Raw genomic sequence first — 18282 nt, forward strand, 5'->3', positions numbered from 1 at the left:
CAGGCATGAATTTTGAGTAGTCTTAAGTTGAAGAAGTCATTTCGAGCATCCCTTTTAAATAATATCTACATTATTATTTTATAAACATTCATATAAAATGTTATTATGTTGTTACATTTGATGATTCTTTCCTTAATGAACACAGAATAAATGATTTATTGGGATATATTTTAATGCTAAGTATATAGTTTTTAAAATATTTTAAAAATATTTTGGTTATTTATTTTTAGAGAGATAGGGAGGAGGGAGAAAGAGAGGGGGGGAACATCAGTGTGGGAGAGAAACATTGATCGGCTGCCTCTTGCACACCCCCAACCAGGAGACCTGGCCTGCAACCCAGCTATGTGCCCTACCTGACTGGGAATCAAACTGGTGACCTTTTGGTTTGCAGCCCAAGCCACTGAGTCACACCAATCAGGGCTGAATGCTAAGTATATTTTAAAGTCACCAATTTTATTCTAATGCTAAATATTAGAATAAATATACCAAAATATATATAACGGTTCGATGAAAAGTAGCCCTTGCTCATGTAGTAATACGAAGAGGGAAAGAAACTGCCAGGATGACTGGACAGCCCTTCTCCACACAGTTTTCCAGGCTGACCGAGGCTGCGCCATCTTCAACATGTGGCTTCCTAGGTTATCCTGGTCGTTACCTTGGAACCTGCAAGCTAGAAGGGGAAAGATCACGGAGGAGCATCGGTAAGATGTTTTTATGGGCCAAGTTCAGAAGTAATATAACAAACCTTCCACTGGCTAGAAACCAGGTCCATGGGTGCACCTAACTATAGGGGAGGCTGAGAAACAGAATTACCCCATGCTCAGAAAGAAAAAACAAGTGTGGATTGGGTGAGTTACGAACAGCATCTGCCGTGAGTGTTACACATGGTAATTCTGATGATCACAAAGAAGATAATTATTGTTTACGTTGATTACTAACAACATTTTAAGATCATTGATGTACAACATTCTAAGTAGGCCCGTGATCTGTGAAAATTGTTAAACATAAAATACAGTAAATCATGTAATTTAGTACAGTACAATTTTTGATGTAAATGTAATTTCTATGTTTTATAATTATTATTATAATTAGAATGGTAACAATGTGGGGCTTTACTTAGTACAGTTGAATATTTTAAGTAAACATGAAATCTACGCACCATCTCCGTCATGTTGCGTACACAATGGCATTGTAGCCCTTTCGGAAATTTTGCTCCATCTCCTCCATTTCAGCTCATAAATTTATTCAATGCAAAATAAACATGCTGTTGTTTCTGGTATGGATCACAGAACACAAATTGTTATTAGTAAATAGAATGTTTATTTTTTACAATAAATATTTACTATTTTTTTCCAAATGAAGATAATCGAGTTCCACATGAGGGTTGAATGAAATAATTAGGAGTTATATTGACAGATCTTCTGAAGACAGAAATTACTCAATATCAGATTAGAACCACCTTCAAATTGATCATGTATATTCTTAATTATATATTAATAATATTAAATTCTATTTCTGTCTCCTTAGAAAAATACAACATATCAAATGAAGATGGTTTTTCTACCCTAAAGATGAATTTAAGTTTGGGGAATTATATGTATTTAATTTTAAATTTTTTAGTTTATGTGGAAAATACTTGCATATTCTTAAATATTCATTAAATAAGTTTGAGAAAGTTGAGAAATATGAACACTGAGTAAGCCAAACCAATTACGAGGAGTTTAATTATTGGAAGTGTGTTAAAAGCTCATTTGTTATGAAGGAACTGTTGAGGCTGTCATCATACTGATATAGAAAAACAGGAAAATGAGACAAGTTAATATATGTGCACTGCCAACTAAGAACAAATCTTAATATTTGTATGGTATCTAATATTTTTTTCCTTCTACAGTACCTAATCTTTATTTCCTTCTGAGATCTAACTGAATGATGAAAACATACATTACAAATAGAAATTTATATGCATTTTTGGAATTTTAATAGAATAAACATCACTCATTTATCTTCCTTTAATTTTATGTTATCTTAGTTTCTTCTGACATAGATTGTTTCAAAGGATGGTGAAAAAGTAAAATTATCAATAAGTAATATTTATGGTAATGCTAGTTACCAGTGAAAATTCCCTTTACCTTATATTAGTACTATTAAATTAGGCACCAAATATATTTTTAATATATTGGGGAAAAGGACTTTTGGACGAAGCAACAGGCATTATTTTTAAAAAGTGGTAGTGTCTATAAGGACAGAATTGTAAGAAATTCAAACTGCCTTTAAAAATCTCTAGGTCGGATTTCGAACATTCCATGTTTGCCATTTAATTAGTCATTAAAGGCCCTAGATTTTACTTGAATTTTTCCAAGGCACTAATTTAAATGTGAATCTGTGATATTCTAGTAAGAAGTTGTAGGAATTAGCTCAAAAGTATGCGAAGGAACTGCCAAGCTTCTACATCTTGACTTGATTTTGTGGTACTCTATTATGTCTAGTCCATTTTTATGGAGAAAATTATATGCTCTGCGAATCTGAGATTATATAAAGTTCCTGAATCTCTTTGCAATGTCCAAAACCTATATTATTATAGTTTTTTATATGCTGGGTAATTTTATAAATTGTGATATATTTAATCTGTAATAGAAATTGAAATTATAGTAAAGTTGTAACAGTGAGGGTATACCTTACTAAGGTTTCTTAAGGGGATAGCTAGTGCAGAAAGATATAACTAAAAAATGCATGAGGGATTATGCTTATGACTGTATACATTATATAGCATCCATAGTGTCAAATTATACTATCATTAAGGTAGATTTAGAGGTAGTCATTATGTAAGTTCTGCCAACCTTTGTATGAATAATCTTTTCTATCTTAGGAATGAGGAAGCACTCACTGTTTGTGAATTTCCACAAAATATCTTGCACTAATCATAATAGTCCTGTCTAGGGTAACAAAATTTCTTAAAGGATTGTAACTTAAAAGAATCAAAAAATAAATGAAAAGCAAATACGTCTCTGGGAGATAACCAAATTCTACCTCACTTAAGATATTTAAGATATTTAAGTGAGATATTAAAGATATTTAGCTGTTTTATAGCTAAAAACAATTCTCAAATGGATTTTAAATGCTGTATTGAAACCAAAATGTTCTACCATGCCCTTGGACGGTCACTGACCGACGTGATAGAACCTTAGATGTTCCAAACCTAACTCAAGCCCTAGCTCCTCATTTCCTAGCGCCTCGTTTCTTGTCTCTCAACTGCTGAGTTATTTTACTCAGATCTCAGACACAGCTACCATCTTTAGGGATGTATCTTTTTTTAGGAGTCATATAATGATTAATTAAATTAATCATTTGCCAATAGCAAATATTTGACCTTATGCCTCCATCTTAGTTATTCAGCTTCTGCCCTGCCTGAAACCGGTTAACTCCTACAACTTATTTTCAAGAAAAGTCCCCACTTCCACCTGGCTCCTCTGTGCCTGATTTCCTTGCTTGATGTTCTGACTCTGGGTTCTTCGACCAGCTGCCCTGCCCAATGAATTGTTCCGGGGTCAACTGTACAGGTACACATCCTACCGCTTCTCTTTCTCTGAGGAACCCTGACTAATATACAAGGCAATATGTTTAGCTGTAAAAATAAATGGTTTGAAATACTTCTTATAGCCAAAAGTATCACCACCCAGGGGGTATAATTTCTTCTACTTTCTCATTGTTGCCCTCAATTTTCATATTTTATTGGAGATTCATGCTCTAATACTTTCACACCTGTTATCATCTGAGTGTGAGTTATATTGATTCAAAAGGTGGGGTAGGAAGACTGTTTTAATGATCACTAAACTGCTAGAAAATGTTAGATATGCAAAGTAGGAAAAAGAGGGCCTCTTGTGAGTGTGCTACCAGGTAATAGATTAAAGACTCGGAAACATAGGTTCTCTATTGTGCTCTAGTGAACCTCATTGGGGAATTGACCAAAAAAAGCAAATAAGTCCATCATCGAAAGTGAAAAAGTGATAGTCATGTTTTTTTCTGGCTTGCTAGGTTCTCTTTTGTTTCAAGTCAGTTATTTTAAACCTTAGGAGCTAACCCGAACATCTAAACATTATATAATGATACTCTAAATCAAGAAAGAATTCAGAAATGAGATTAAAAGCAGGAACCATATTGCTTGATATAAAACTTTTCAGAGCATGAACGGAGGACTAAAATATATTGAATTTTGTCATATAACCAGTTTTATTTTATATATTATTCCACATATAATCCAGCTACATATATAAAACTATTAATTGGCTCTCTGGAGAAGACTATTTTATGTGAAAAGTCATATATTTAAAAAAAGGACTGAAAGAGATATGTTTTAAAATATATTTCCAAAAGTAAGATGGAATTACATGGCAGAATGGATGGACAGAGTGAAGATACATTATCTTCTGTTATTAAAAATGCTTATATTTAATGAGAGGAGATAACAGCGCTGCTATTGAACTAAAATAGTACTTTATGAGCTGAACATTGATCACCTTCTTGCTAATATCAAGCTGTTCATGATTTTTGATCACTCTTTCAATCTGGTTCCCTTATTAATCACATACTCCTTCTTAAAACATGTCCCTTTTTCAGCTTTCCTTAAACAGTAATTGAACTCCTCTGCCAACTTGTTCCTTGGGTCCTTTGCTTCTTCTTATTTGCTTTGGTCATCTCGCCTCCTTTCAGCCCACACTCAATCCATCATGGAACCCAGTGGTACATGGTTTACCTACCTCGACCTGACTTACCCATTGTGGGACTACTTACCCAGTTTCCCAGGCTAGTGAACAAAATCACCTTTGATCTTTTACTCTCCTTTGTTATGTACATCCATTCTGTCACACAATCCCGTCACTTTTGGAAACATTGTATATTTACATTTACTTTTTCAACTCTTGCATCTCCTTCATTCAGCCATATGTACACCACTGTGTTCCTGGATTGCTCTCAGAGACCCTTAGTGATTTTTCTTGAATCTAGGTTGTCCCAGCAACACCATGCAACCTGCAATTTTCTTCCAAATGAATTTTAAGACATTAATTAAATTGTGCAGTTAGCATGCAATAAAGTCCCACTATTTGCAGAATTCTCTATTTGACATTATATAACATACAAAACCAAAGAATATAGCAAGAGACTTAACCTTCAAGGAGGATTCCATTTATTGGTGGAATAATACAAATTCACAAATGGCTAGACAACAAAATTGAATGCATAAAATTATGTAATAGATATACATACACAGATTTCTAAATAAGTTATAATATCAAGAAAGGGGGGAAATGTTAATTTCAATAGATTTCTAGAACATGTGTTGCATTTAAGCTGGCAGAATTTAAAAAATATTCGGGGTATAAGAGTCCAAGTATAGCAAATGCAGAAATCGAGAGCAATATTTTAAAAAGCCTCTGAATAAGTTTTCTCAGAGATAAAACTAAAGGTAGAAAATGATGGTTGAGGCTGAGCCATTGACTGATTGAACATGGACAGACTGATAAGTATGTTAAGCCATAATTATGATAAATATGTATATACATAATGACAACAAAAAGAGATGTATCAATATTAGATGAAAGAATAGGCAGATAGATAAATGGATGGAAGGATGGTAGATATCAAAAGAACATTATGCTTAAAGCTGCAGAAATTGATATGGCTCAAGGAGCGATTTCAATGAAATTACTTTGAATAACTTCTGTTTTTCTAATTATATTAGATTGCAATGTCACCTGCTGATGTTTCAATAAAAGGGTAGGGACTGAGGATTTGCCCAGACATTAAATTCAGAGAGAAGTTTCCAGAGGCTATCTTCTTGTTTTAGGTAATAAGAGTAAGGTAAGGATGCATCCATCTAGAGATGTTTTTGTTTGTAGGTGAGCCCTTGAGAAGATGAGCTAGTTTCCTGTAGGGGAGCTGTAGTTCATAGACTGAAGTAGGAGACATTTCACTGAGGACAATGTCACAGAGTGGATTAATTTATTTTTCTGCACTTCAGTTTCATTTTCTTAAATAAATTATAATATGGTATATCTCATACTTTAGAAATCTCACACACACAATGCAAAATTTTTATTTTTACTTGGTTAATATTTAAATGATTGTGCAGTGATTATACAGATTCTTAAGGGTCTATTTAACAGAAAACTCATTCCTGATTTAGTAATACATTTTTCATTTTATCCATTCAATTCACTCATTTTTATTGATTCATACCCTGACAAATTTCATATGGAGAGATTTAAAAACCCACCTTCAAATTCAACCGAGATGTTTTGCATTTTCTAAGTCCTGTGTTAAAAAGGCAATTTTTTTTGAGAACAACACTTTTATTCATTATAAAATTCTGGCCTCATTTTGGTATTTTTAGCCATGATATTTATAGCCAAAAATCATTTTACAGTGAAAAAAGTTCACTAGAAAAATTCAGTAATGTTAATTTCCATCAAGCTGAAAGACTTTTAAGTCTAAATTAAATTCCTAAGTGATAGGAACTTTGAATAATATTTACTGTGATAGATGTCTATCTTCATTTTACCCAGTATGATCACATATTGGACTTAAAATAAATAACATTTTTCCAGTCTTTCGATGGTAGCCAAAGTGTAGGGTAAGGAAAGATTGTGGTACAAATATTTCCGGTTCATTAGGAATTATCTATGAAACCTCTATAATGTGCTTCTGATAGTATCCAGCAATAGGGCAAGGTGGCGTTCGGTGGGCTTTAACTTTATACTTCCACTTAACTGGTATTGCTAGAAAACACTTTCATTATCTTTGGCTAATTCATAGTCCCCAAAACATAATTATGGATTCCATTAGACCTTATAAATAATTCTCTACTTCCAGTCTCCAGCAATAAAACCAGCAGTGCGATTCCTCTCAGATAACAAATTAGTATTGCTTATAGAGAAAAATTCCTTGAAATGATTTATTCTTAACATTAACTTAAAAAATTGGATCGATCTAGTAAATGATTGACATGCCAACCTTCTGATCATATTAGGGCAGCTTTTGCACATGACGAACCAAATAGATCTTTGCAGAGCGTCAGATACGCGTCTGCTCTTTGCTTTCCTGACTGATTTGGATCGCTGTACAATCACTCAGCTGAAGTCTCTCGTAAAGGCCAGCAAGGGCTCCTGGCAGGGAGCCCCTTTGGCAGGCTCTTCTATGTTGTGGTCTGTTTGGTTCACCCAGAGAGACGTGGATTAAGATAGAATTATAGGAAATCCTATTGAGGTAAAGGCCTACTGGATAAGAACAGGGAAAACTAATTTAAGCCTCTCGACTCCTTCAGCATAACCTTTTAAAATACTAGGTTACAGTGTGTTCATTTCACTTGTGATTCTGATATAAGATACTAATGGAAATGACATTTAAAAAGCGACAGACTTTTGTGTATAAACTGTAACTGGTATGTCTTAAAAGTAGCTTTCCATGTGGGCCTCAAACGTGATAACGTTTTTCAGGTCGTACACATAGATTAGAAGCTATTGAATTCTAAGTTTGCAAAGATAAGCATGTCCAATTGCCTTCTCTTACAGGGCAGGGTCCTGAAATGTTGATTTATAGATTAAAATATTAACAGAGCACTGCTATGGATATCATCATTGTGTTGTTGCTCTCTTAATGGAGATGAAGCTTTAAAGAGGCATCTGTTTTCACTTGGCCTTTTAAAAGCCCACTGTGATGAAACCAACTTTAAGCAGAAAAGAGGACGATTTAGCTAAAAGGTCGCCTTGAAATAGTGAATTGGATCCCTTGAGCTCATTCCCTCTGCGTTTTGGTCAGTCATGGACCAGGGGCCCTCTGACCTAACAGTAATACTGACACCGGTTATTTGCTTCTCACACAGCCTTGTTACTTATTATAGAATAAGCCTCATTTTGCAGGTAAATTTACAAGGAGCTGAGAGAATTTAAATGACTTCTCCCACATCATGGAGTGAGCCAGTGAGGGAGCTAGGAGACGAATTAAGAGCCTCGAAATCTACTTGTGTTTTCTAGTGGTGTCAATTATCAGTGTAGCTCAGACTGCTTTTAGGAACTAAGAAAAGAAAAAAGGAGGAGGAAGAAAAGAACAGAAAAGAAAGAAACAATTCTTAGAGCTTGGCAGAAATATCCCTGATGCTTTGAAGTGAAGGCAAGGCTTCCGACTCCAAGGGCCCAGATGTGTGGCATGCCACGAAATGGCCCCTGGCCAGACAGCCGGATGCCCCATCCAGGGAAGGCTCCGTCCTGGGGCTGGGGGAAGAGGGTGGGGGAGGGGCAGCAATTGGCCGGTGTGTCCAATAAAATGCAAAGGCCAAAATGTTGCTTGCTCAGCTAACTTGCCATTTTAACCAAACTTTTGGAAGCCATAGCTAATGAAAACATTTAAAAAAACCCCCAAACATCTGAGTAGTTGCTGTACGAAACAGGCTGGAAAATGAGACGGGAAAGACAAATTGAAGGAATGATATCGTGGGCCTGGGTCCTTCGGGCTGCAGTGAGAGTATCTCAGCTCACTGGAAGTTTTCAGAGAAGGCGACAGCTTCTTAAGGGCGACTGTCCTGGGGTTCTTTTTCCAGGTGTGTCTGCATTTTGATAGGCCTCCCTGATAAGGAAACGAGCAACAGGCTTGTAATATAGAAAAAATCAAAATAAACATTTTTAAAGACCAAATATGTCCTGTTTTTTTGAGGAGTAGCTCATGTTCGTTTACCTCAAAATGACTTCAGACTTGTCCAGGAAGAACCTGTCTCTTTCCCACTTAACTGCTCTTTCCCACTTCACTTCTCTCTCTCTTTCTCTTTATTTCTGTGTGTGGTTGGGGGGGGTGGTAAGGGGAAAAATGAGAGTGCCATTTTAAAGTTTCAGCTTATTTTCCATGTTTTTTAAATGAATAAAGCATATAAAGTATAAAAAAATAAATCTACCCAGTGTTTGAAATACACATTTGTTATGTGATATAAAGTACAATGTTGTTCACCATTAGTACAGAATGTTTTTAGCTGACACAGTGTTGGAACATTGTGTATGTGTGTGCTACATCTATCTTGTTTTCTGTGTAATGGGTGATTAAAATGGATTGAAAGATTGCTGATACTGCTGATAGGTATGCAGGTGCTCTACTCAGACATACTTGAATAATAAGTGCGTGCTGAATTTGCCAAGAGTGTGTAAGCACTGCTTTCTTTGAGGATAATCGTCTGCCTAACAGAAACCGGGAAAAAAGATGTGGATGCCTCTTACTCTTTTCACCAAATCAGTAAGAAGACCAAGTAAGACAGGGGTGTCAAACTTGTTTTCACTGGGGGCCACATAAGCCTCGCAGTTGCCTTCAAAGGGCCTAATGTAATTTTAGGATTGTATAAATGTAACTACTCCTTAACGAAGGGCAAGGAGCTCGGCGCTGCCACCGGGCAGGAGCTGGGCCAGATAAAACAAGGTGGAGGGCCGGATTTAGCCTGCGGGCCTTGTGTTTGCCACCTGGGATGTAAGAGAATGCTTCGGAGAACTGACTGTGGGTGTCTGTGGTCCAGGACATAGGACTAGCGCCTGCTTTTCCAGGCACCATCTGAACAGAACCTTCAGTTCCGGTCAGGCATAGACCAGGGAATGTGTGGAAGCAGTCAGGGAAGAGCTGTCGTGGGAACTCAACTGGAACAGTCTGCTCGGCAGGACCGTGCGACTCCAGGTGTGACAGCATGTGCACAGAGCCTTTGAAGGGGCTGAGATTAAAGGTGAGGTGTGGAGTTTGACCTTGGCTGCCTGCAATTTGGGAAAACCTAGGAGACATCTCCAGCCTTATAATTCATATTGTCTTGTGACACAGACATACCCACCATGTCTACGTTTGTGCTCTAATTATCTGTACATCAGAAGACATATGTTTGCAGTACAAAGTGTGTACCACAAATTTTCCTACAATAAAAATTCTATTTTATGCTCATTTGTTGATATGTATGGTTAACCATTACCTGTAACTAAATTCAAAATTTAATGAGAATTTTCAAATTGCCTCACTTTTTAAAAAATTGGAACAATCAATCCCATTGTACGAGATTGTCTGTGTAATCATCAGAGTTTTTTTCCAAACATAATGAGACAGTTAACTTGTAATTAAACTTTTGCTGCTTGGCTTTTGTACTTTCATGATAATTATTAGATTTAAACAAACCTCTTACTTATGCTATATCTAATTTGATTTGAAATATTTGTTATAATAAACATAATTTTATAGGACTCAAATAAAATTTTAGTGTATTTATCCTCTAACCATAAAGTTATTACATTTTTAAAATATAGTATGAGGATAATTCTTTAATTGTCTTTCACTAAACTGAATGAACAATTGAGATTTGAATCTTAGAGCTGGTTGGACAAGGACCTTGGTACTCAGGGAAGACGGGAGAAAGTAAAGGGCTTCAATATATACACGTGCATTCTCCTCTCCATTACTCAACCACTCACTCATGGGTGGCCCATCAGTGAGTCATAGGCAGAAATAATTCCAAGAAGGATCAGGGTGAATGTGTCAAGACCATTACCTAATGTCAAGACATAATTTCCTCACTAACCAATGTGCTATGGTACTCAAAGCTCATTATTTATTGGTCCTTCTTTTCTAGGGGGAAAATATTGATGAGCAGTTTGATTTTCACCTGACATCCCTTACTAATTAAACAGACTTTGCTATATTCAAAATGCAACATTTAAAATTCATCGGTTTCCTTTGCTGTTCTTTATCTAATCCAATGATGGCATTAATATTCTGTGCAAGTGAAATGGTTTTTTTTTTCATATAAAGGAACATATGCCAGTGGAGCATGTACCTAACCCTTGAGGTGAAGACGATCCTATTATGCCCATTGCCCCTTTATTTCCAGTCTGCATAGCTTGGATTTTTATCTCCATTGACAGTGTATAAAGAGGACCTCTAGGCTTCATTTTTGTCAACATACTCCCTATCTCAGCAATAGGACAGCTTGAAGTGTTGCACCCCAAACAGACAAACACACACCAGGCACCGGCTGCTGAGTGCCAGAATCATCAGTGGCAGGTGACGAGGCATCGTGGGACAGACGGGTGGTGAGAAATCATTGCTGCCCTGCAAAGCAAGATCTCCAGAAGCATTCTCAGCTATTTGCCATGGCAGGTTGGTTGGAAATACATGCTGTGAAATGGGCATTCTCATTGACTCTCAAACATTTAGACAATGACTTCAGCGTTACTCTGCAGATGAAGAAAGAAAGAGGCATACAGAAGCAGACATTCAGTCTATGTTGTAGAAACTCATTGAAAGTTTTCTTATTTTCTAGCTACACATATTTCCTCTAATGGTTATTTTACATGATTTGGGGGATTTCATACCATCATAAGTAACGTTTAGACTGAAGATCCTTTGTTGGGCTGTTCTGAGATGAATTTACGAGCTATTTTGTTGGCTTCTCCAAACAAAACCACCCTGGTTTAAGAATGTCTAAATATCTCATGGAGTAAACCCTAGCTGGGTTTTCTGCATGCCCTTTACTTGTTTTATTTCTAGGTTAATGCTGACATCATTGCTTAAGAGTTTGGGTGTGAATGCACAAAAGGGGACTCTCAGACCGAATCACGTTAGCGGCTCACCCTAGGAATGACCTGGACTACCCACAGTAGCCCTTTCTTCCTTGGCCACCTTAACATAATCAACTGTGAAAGCAAGCAGGAGTATGTTTCAAGAGTGTGTAGAAAGCTCCCTGGTGTGCCTGGAAGGTAACTGCAAGTGTCTTAGTAAACAGAGAGAAACAGAAGACTAACATAACTCAAGACGAAGTGGTAAAAGACCAAAGAATTATGCAGAAAGTTGAGAAGGGATTATTACAAGGTGGGGCAAAGGTAGGTTTACGGTTGTGAGTATGTGAAATACAGAGTTTATTCTTGTGTTATTATTAATTGTCGCATTCTTTGCTGTATGAAAAACTGTGAACCTACTTTTGCCCCACCCTGTATATTTGGTTGGAAGTGCACTGTGAAAGTAAACTCACATTTTTGGTGAAGAACTGATAACTGCAACATTTAATATTTTTCATGGTTTAGTTGCTGTCTCTACATACTAGTACTCAAAGTCCTAAATGGAAGTCTTTCTCAGACCTTGGTTTGACTCTCATACACAGGCCACATACGGCTATTTCGCAGAAAGGGAGAACGACCTGCTCAGATACTTGCCTTCACTCTTCTTTATAAATAATCTGTTTCAGCAGGTCTCTCATAATAACAGTTCTGTCTTCCACGGTTACTACAGATAACTGTTACTTATTTTATTAACTTGAATGCATAATAGAATTAAATTTTTGGTAGCATTTGAGATATATATATATATATATATATATATATGTATATAAATATAATATTCTGATGAAAAAACCTAAAATACAAAGCATTTATTTAGGTAATATAAGATTTTTCTCTCCAGGTCTAAGACTGGAGATTTGTGTCCCATTTGTTGATACAAAAGCTATATCTGGCTTGAAAAATGGCAAAATCTCTTTATGTAAAACCCACGTACGTCACCACTTACACACTGCTTCTTTCTAACATTCAGGAGAAGCCAAAACATAATGTTTACATAATCCTGTTCATTTACTTTAAAATACCCACAAAAAGAAATGTGACAGAATTGAAACAGCAATACTACTATTTAGATATTTTTTCCATGAAAATCAAACTAAGTTATTTTTCCCAAAAATATTCCCCAAAGAAAACAGAACCTTACCTTATCGTGGTATCTTGGGAATTCTCCATGAAAGATTTTAAAGTCCACGCAGAGTTTAAAAGGTGTCTTACAGTATATTACTATTCAAAATGCCTTTAAACTGTTTTAAAATTCCAGTGCTGCACCTGAACGCTCCGTGCAACCCTCTTAATTGCCTCGCGACTCCTCTATAATTCTGGATTGGAAAAAAAGCAGAAGTGTAACAGGAAGACTAAAAATTTATTCCTTCATGTTATTATTCATAAATATAAGATCACAATTATGTCAGCACAAATTTTTGTATTTTCATTGGAAAAAATGTACTCAAAAGGCTTTTATTATAGGTTGTATCCTCGATTTAGCAGTTTGTTACTGTACAGAATATAAGCTCCCATTTGAGAAAATTACTTATGGTTTAAAAATCCCACTTGTAAGGTAATTTCTACATTAAAGGGGTTCTAAACCTTGAATACAAACATCATCTAATAGCTAGTATCTAGGGTAAAATATCTCTCTTGTACTTTAATAGAAAATAATTGAGCTTCAGCCTGATTTAATTATTCCAAAATATTTATAAGGAAATGTTAACAGACATTTTTAAAGAACTAGTTACTGCATTGCAATCAAATACTGGTAGAATCTGGGTTCACAAATTACTTAAGGCAATGAGAAAATCGTAAATGTTTGAACTGCAATTGTCCTTATGTTTCTTGTCCATTCACTGAAGTGAGGGTGTGAGTGTATATGTGCATATTTTGAGTTGGCGACAAGAAGGGAAGGTGGAACATAAAGGTTCTCACACGGCTACATGTAAAAGATTGAATTCATGTCCTGGCCTTAATCTAAACAGCATTTTCCAGTGCGAGTAATAAATAATAGTAGAAATACCACATGTTTGGTATTTCAAGAAAAAGAATATAAAACAAGGTGTGGACTTCTAGTATTATTATTTTATTTTTATGTCTTTTATTTAGACTGGAAAGCCCTTAGGCCTAGGCAAACTTTCTCTCGTTTTTCCCTTAAAGATAGGATTATCACCCACTTTTCCTCTTCTTTTTTACTCCTGTTAGCTGGATGGTCTTTCACCCGTGGCCGCTCTCTATGACCAGACTGCGGAGTGGAAGCAGTGAGCCCTAATCCCCACTCCCTGGTTGCCTCTTAGGAAAACGACCTAGTCTGTTTGCATTGCAAAGTTTTACTGCTCAGCACCATGGGGAAACACATAAAGAACCAAACTATTTCAAATAAAAAGGGTAAACACACTTACACTGTGTATTTTAAGAGTTAAGAACGTAATTTGGAGTCATATTGCCAAGGTCCACTACTTAATTAGCTTTGTTGCCGTGGTCAAGACATTTAACTGCTCCTTCTTCTCTTCAGTACCGAGACGATAATCCTGTGCCCACCTCACACGCATTGTGTGGATGAAATGAAACCATGCCTGTAACGTGCTTAATACAGCGCCTGATTGTTCAATGTGTTTATTGCTTCTTTCATTAAAACAAAACAAACCAAAGTCCCTAGGGCTTAGCCATTCATATGCACTTCCAAAGGGAAAATACAAAAGATGACTTTTTTTGAATATTCAGGTTAATATGTCATTAAAATGGAGTGTGGAAGAAATCTACTGCAGTACCAGTGAAGTTCCAGGAGAGTCGGAGATGCTACCTATTTGAAGAGCCTTGTTTGACTTATTTTTGGGGACTTGCATTGCTACAGTTAGCAATAACAATAACAAATCTTATTATTTTTAGACCTGAACTGATTGTTACATTTGTATTAATCTGAAATTATAAAACAGATGCACCAGTTCGTACTTGTACAACCTATGACTGTACAGATAAAAGAACGCCGTGTCAGCAGGTACTTCTGTGTTTTGACAAGTTGTTTCTGATGGCAAAGTAACTAAGTGAAACGGAAAAAACTTGGTAATAATCAAAAAACATGATCTACTTTCCTGCCACTGACACAAAGTGGCTGCACAAAGCAATCATTCATTCACATATGTATCCATCGACAGACTTTTGATGCCCACTCTGTCCAAGGGCACTGAGATGACAGAGAATGGGGACTAAATCATTCCATTAGAATTTAAATGTTTGGGATACACTGACAATTAAATAGTAAAATTGGAGGTTATTGTAAAGGTGTCTATAGCTTCTACTGAATTAAATAGAAATATTTTATTATCAATGTGGAGCGAGAGGACTCTAGGAAGTCTTTTCGCAGTAGTTGTTTTTATCAAGGTATAAGGGAGATTGGAAGGTGAAAAGTATGCAGAAAGGCAAAGAGAATTGGAGAGTTCTAGAAAGAGACTCATGGTAGACATATGTGTACAGACGTAGAGAAGAGAGTGTAGACTTTCAGTCTGAAGAGCTATGAGTATTTCCTGCAGCATGAGGACACCAGCTGAGTTTAGAGTCATAGTAAGAGAGGCTGAAAAAGTAATCGGGGACAAATTCTTTAAGTATCACATTGGATATTTTAAGGAGTTTAGACTATTTATTTGGGGGGGGGTTGTGTATGTATGGCAGAGTATAGGATGTGTGGCAGGGAGGTTTGGGGAAGGTTAGTGATGGGACCTGTATACATTTCAGAAAAACGCCAGGCTGCCGTATGCAGAACGGCATGGGAAAGGGGAAGATAAGCAAAAGTAATCTGAAAGTAATCTAGTTTGGAGCGGCTATAAAGATGGTAAGAAAAGAAAATGCCATTTGTGGACTGGAGGAATCAATCCTAAAAGTGATAATCAAGTAGAAATTACCAGTCACAACCACAAATGGATAAAAGTAGATACATTTAAGATTATGTTTTCCTGAGTTCAGGATTTATTTGGAAAAGTCAGGGAGAAGTCGTCCATGGGGACCATCAGGTCCCTGTTAAATTGCAGAGTAAGTAGGAAATGTCATCAGTGGAGAATATATACGTGGGCACTTGAGACAGGAGACATAAAAGTCATAAAAGTTCTACCTGATTCACAATCTGGCTTCATGATGGCTTATTACGTAGGGAAGACGGGACAAAGAAAGTCTCCAACAACTTGCGTGATTTCAACCTCATATAACCAATAGCTGCTAACAGAAGATGTTTCAGTTACCAGTTCCCTCCCCCAGAAGTAAATCCTTTAGGGCTTGAAATAACAACAATCACTGAGTTTGCTTACGAATCTGCACTTGTTATATAGGGCTACATACAGATGGATCATATCTAATCCCCAACGACTGGGGCCTCAGCTGGGATGACGCAAAACCCTCAGGGCTGGGTCACCTGAGGCTGTTTCAGGTTTCTTAATGTGGTTCTCCAGCAGAAGCTCTCAGGATAGTCTGACTTTTCACGTGGCTTCTCAAAAATCTGGGGCCAGTGTTCTGACAAATCCAGTGGAACCTTTGAGGCTTCTTCTGAGTAGCCTGACAGGTCTAAGAATGTCACTTCCGCTCATTCAATTGATTAAACAAGTCATTAAGGAGGGGAATTAGACTCTGTCTTTCAAGATAGAGGGCAGAGAAATCTTACTGGCCGAGATTTTACTTCGGCACTTCAAGTTTATGTTTTTTAACTCTTTCCCCCTCAAAAGAGAATTATGTTCTATTGCCATTGTCAGGAAATAATAAGATATATCATAACAAAACTAACTACAATGTCATTTATTTATTGTAAGTTAAGGACCAGAAGTTGACCTGGGCTGATTTTACTAAGAAAACAATTATAGTTCTTTATAAATAATTACCAACTCATTTCTGTTAAAAGGGAGAGAATATGAGGGAACGTACCTAACTATTAATAATTGCTATAGGTAAACTGTCACCTACATTGCAAGAAACCTAAACATTCTGTTAGTCACATTAATATGACTAACAGAGATCCAAACTGGACAGAGAAAATGCAAAAAAAGGTTAAGATCTGGAACTTGTCCCTGATGAAATGAGGAACCAGAAAGACACAGGCTCCCTGTTTTGTACAAATGGTGGTGATAAGGACGAGGCCTGGGTGATGAGTGATTGCCTGGAGTCAGAGTTGTTCCTCAGTGATGGAATGCAGTTAGTCAGGCCTATTTTGTTTTAAAGAGCACGGCAGGGGCCAAGTTCCATGGGAGCACGTAAAGTTTTCAGGAGTCCTGGGCCAAGGAGCTGGCGGGGGTTTGGATCATTGTGCAACCTGGCTGCCCTTGCCGTGCACGTGTCAGGGCTGAGTGCTTGCTGCATTAGAGAGAAAGGAATCTCCCCAGCAGTAAGCAGTATTTGATCTTGGAATGTTCTACCAGTGGCTTGTAAATAGAGTGTCAATTGTCAGTTGATTTTTGTTCTGGAGTTTTGATATGATCAAATATATGAAGGGCTAAATATTCTTAAATCACAATTTTAATTTATGAAAAAAGCATATTTAGATACAAAGCAGACATTTTCTAAATATCTGTGGAAGAGAAATACAATTGCTCTAAGCTAGTCTTTGTAAAATTTTGAAAACCTCTGTAGTTCCATTCAAACAGTATATGAAAGATGTATAGATTCTTTTTTCAGGAAACTAGAATGCAGTGGAGTCTGTTTCCATTATCACTGCTGGAATAAGAAATAATGATTTTTTAAAAATGTGAACACAATAATTTTATTAAAGCTATAACCAAAAATGTTCTATACCAAAACAAGTTTTAGAAATGTTTTAAAATAATGTTTCATGTGAAAATGCTTTATTCATATATTCAGGAATACTGTAGATACAACATTAGAAAAATGTTTCAGCTCCTGTGTTGAATTACTGAAATATGTACAAAGTTTAACTGCCCTGAGGTCAAAGCTAAGCAGTTCACTAAATCAACATTATATTAATCTTTGTTTATTCTCCTGATTCTTGAAGATTAAGCAAAGAACATGCCTCAGGTCTAAGATTAATGTCAACATTAAAAATTAGCAGGAAGAATGTATCCAATAGGAAGAAGTATTTAAAAGTAAGAGAGATAACAGCACAGAGGAAGAAAGGATGTCATGAAAATAAACAGTCAAACTGAGAACAGAAACATTACAAGACACATTTCCTTACCTCACACTTAGGTGCAGACTTATTAGCTCTTCCTTAACCTCCAGGGACCCTGTGAGTGTTAAGTTTGTGAACTTTCAAGTTTGAATATCTAGATTATAGTTACAGCTTTAAAGAAAATCAAAGACCAAACTCTTTATGCAGACATCATAAATTAATGTAATTTCAACCTTTTTAGTTAATACGCATTGGCAATTGAATGAGTAGCAAAAGAATTAAATGAAAAATACATACAAACTTACGTAAATCTAAGTTGGCTTCAGAAGATCAAATTCGGTTTCTCCTACTCGTGGAAAGACTGGGTGTAACTTCTTTTGACTCATTTAAATCTATAAAAATATTCTGGTTTATACATACACAATATGTTCAATCAGTTATCCTCACTAATTTCCTCAATGTTTGCTCTCTGTTTCAATGGCAATGGGAAGGAAATACACAATTAGAAATATTTTCAGTTCTTCAATTGCTAAAATATCCCTTTATATGATATAAAGTCCAGGCAAAAATCTAATG

This window comes from Desmodus rotundus, chromosome 2, assembly GCF_022682495.2.
Source record: "Desmodus rotundus isolate HL8 chromosome 2, HLdesRot8A.1, whole genome shotgun sequence".
Lineage (NCBI taxonomy): Eukaryota > Metazoa > Chordata > Mammalia > Chiroptera > Phyllostomidae > Desmodus > Desmodus rotundus.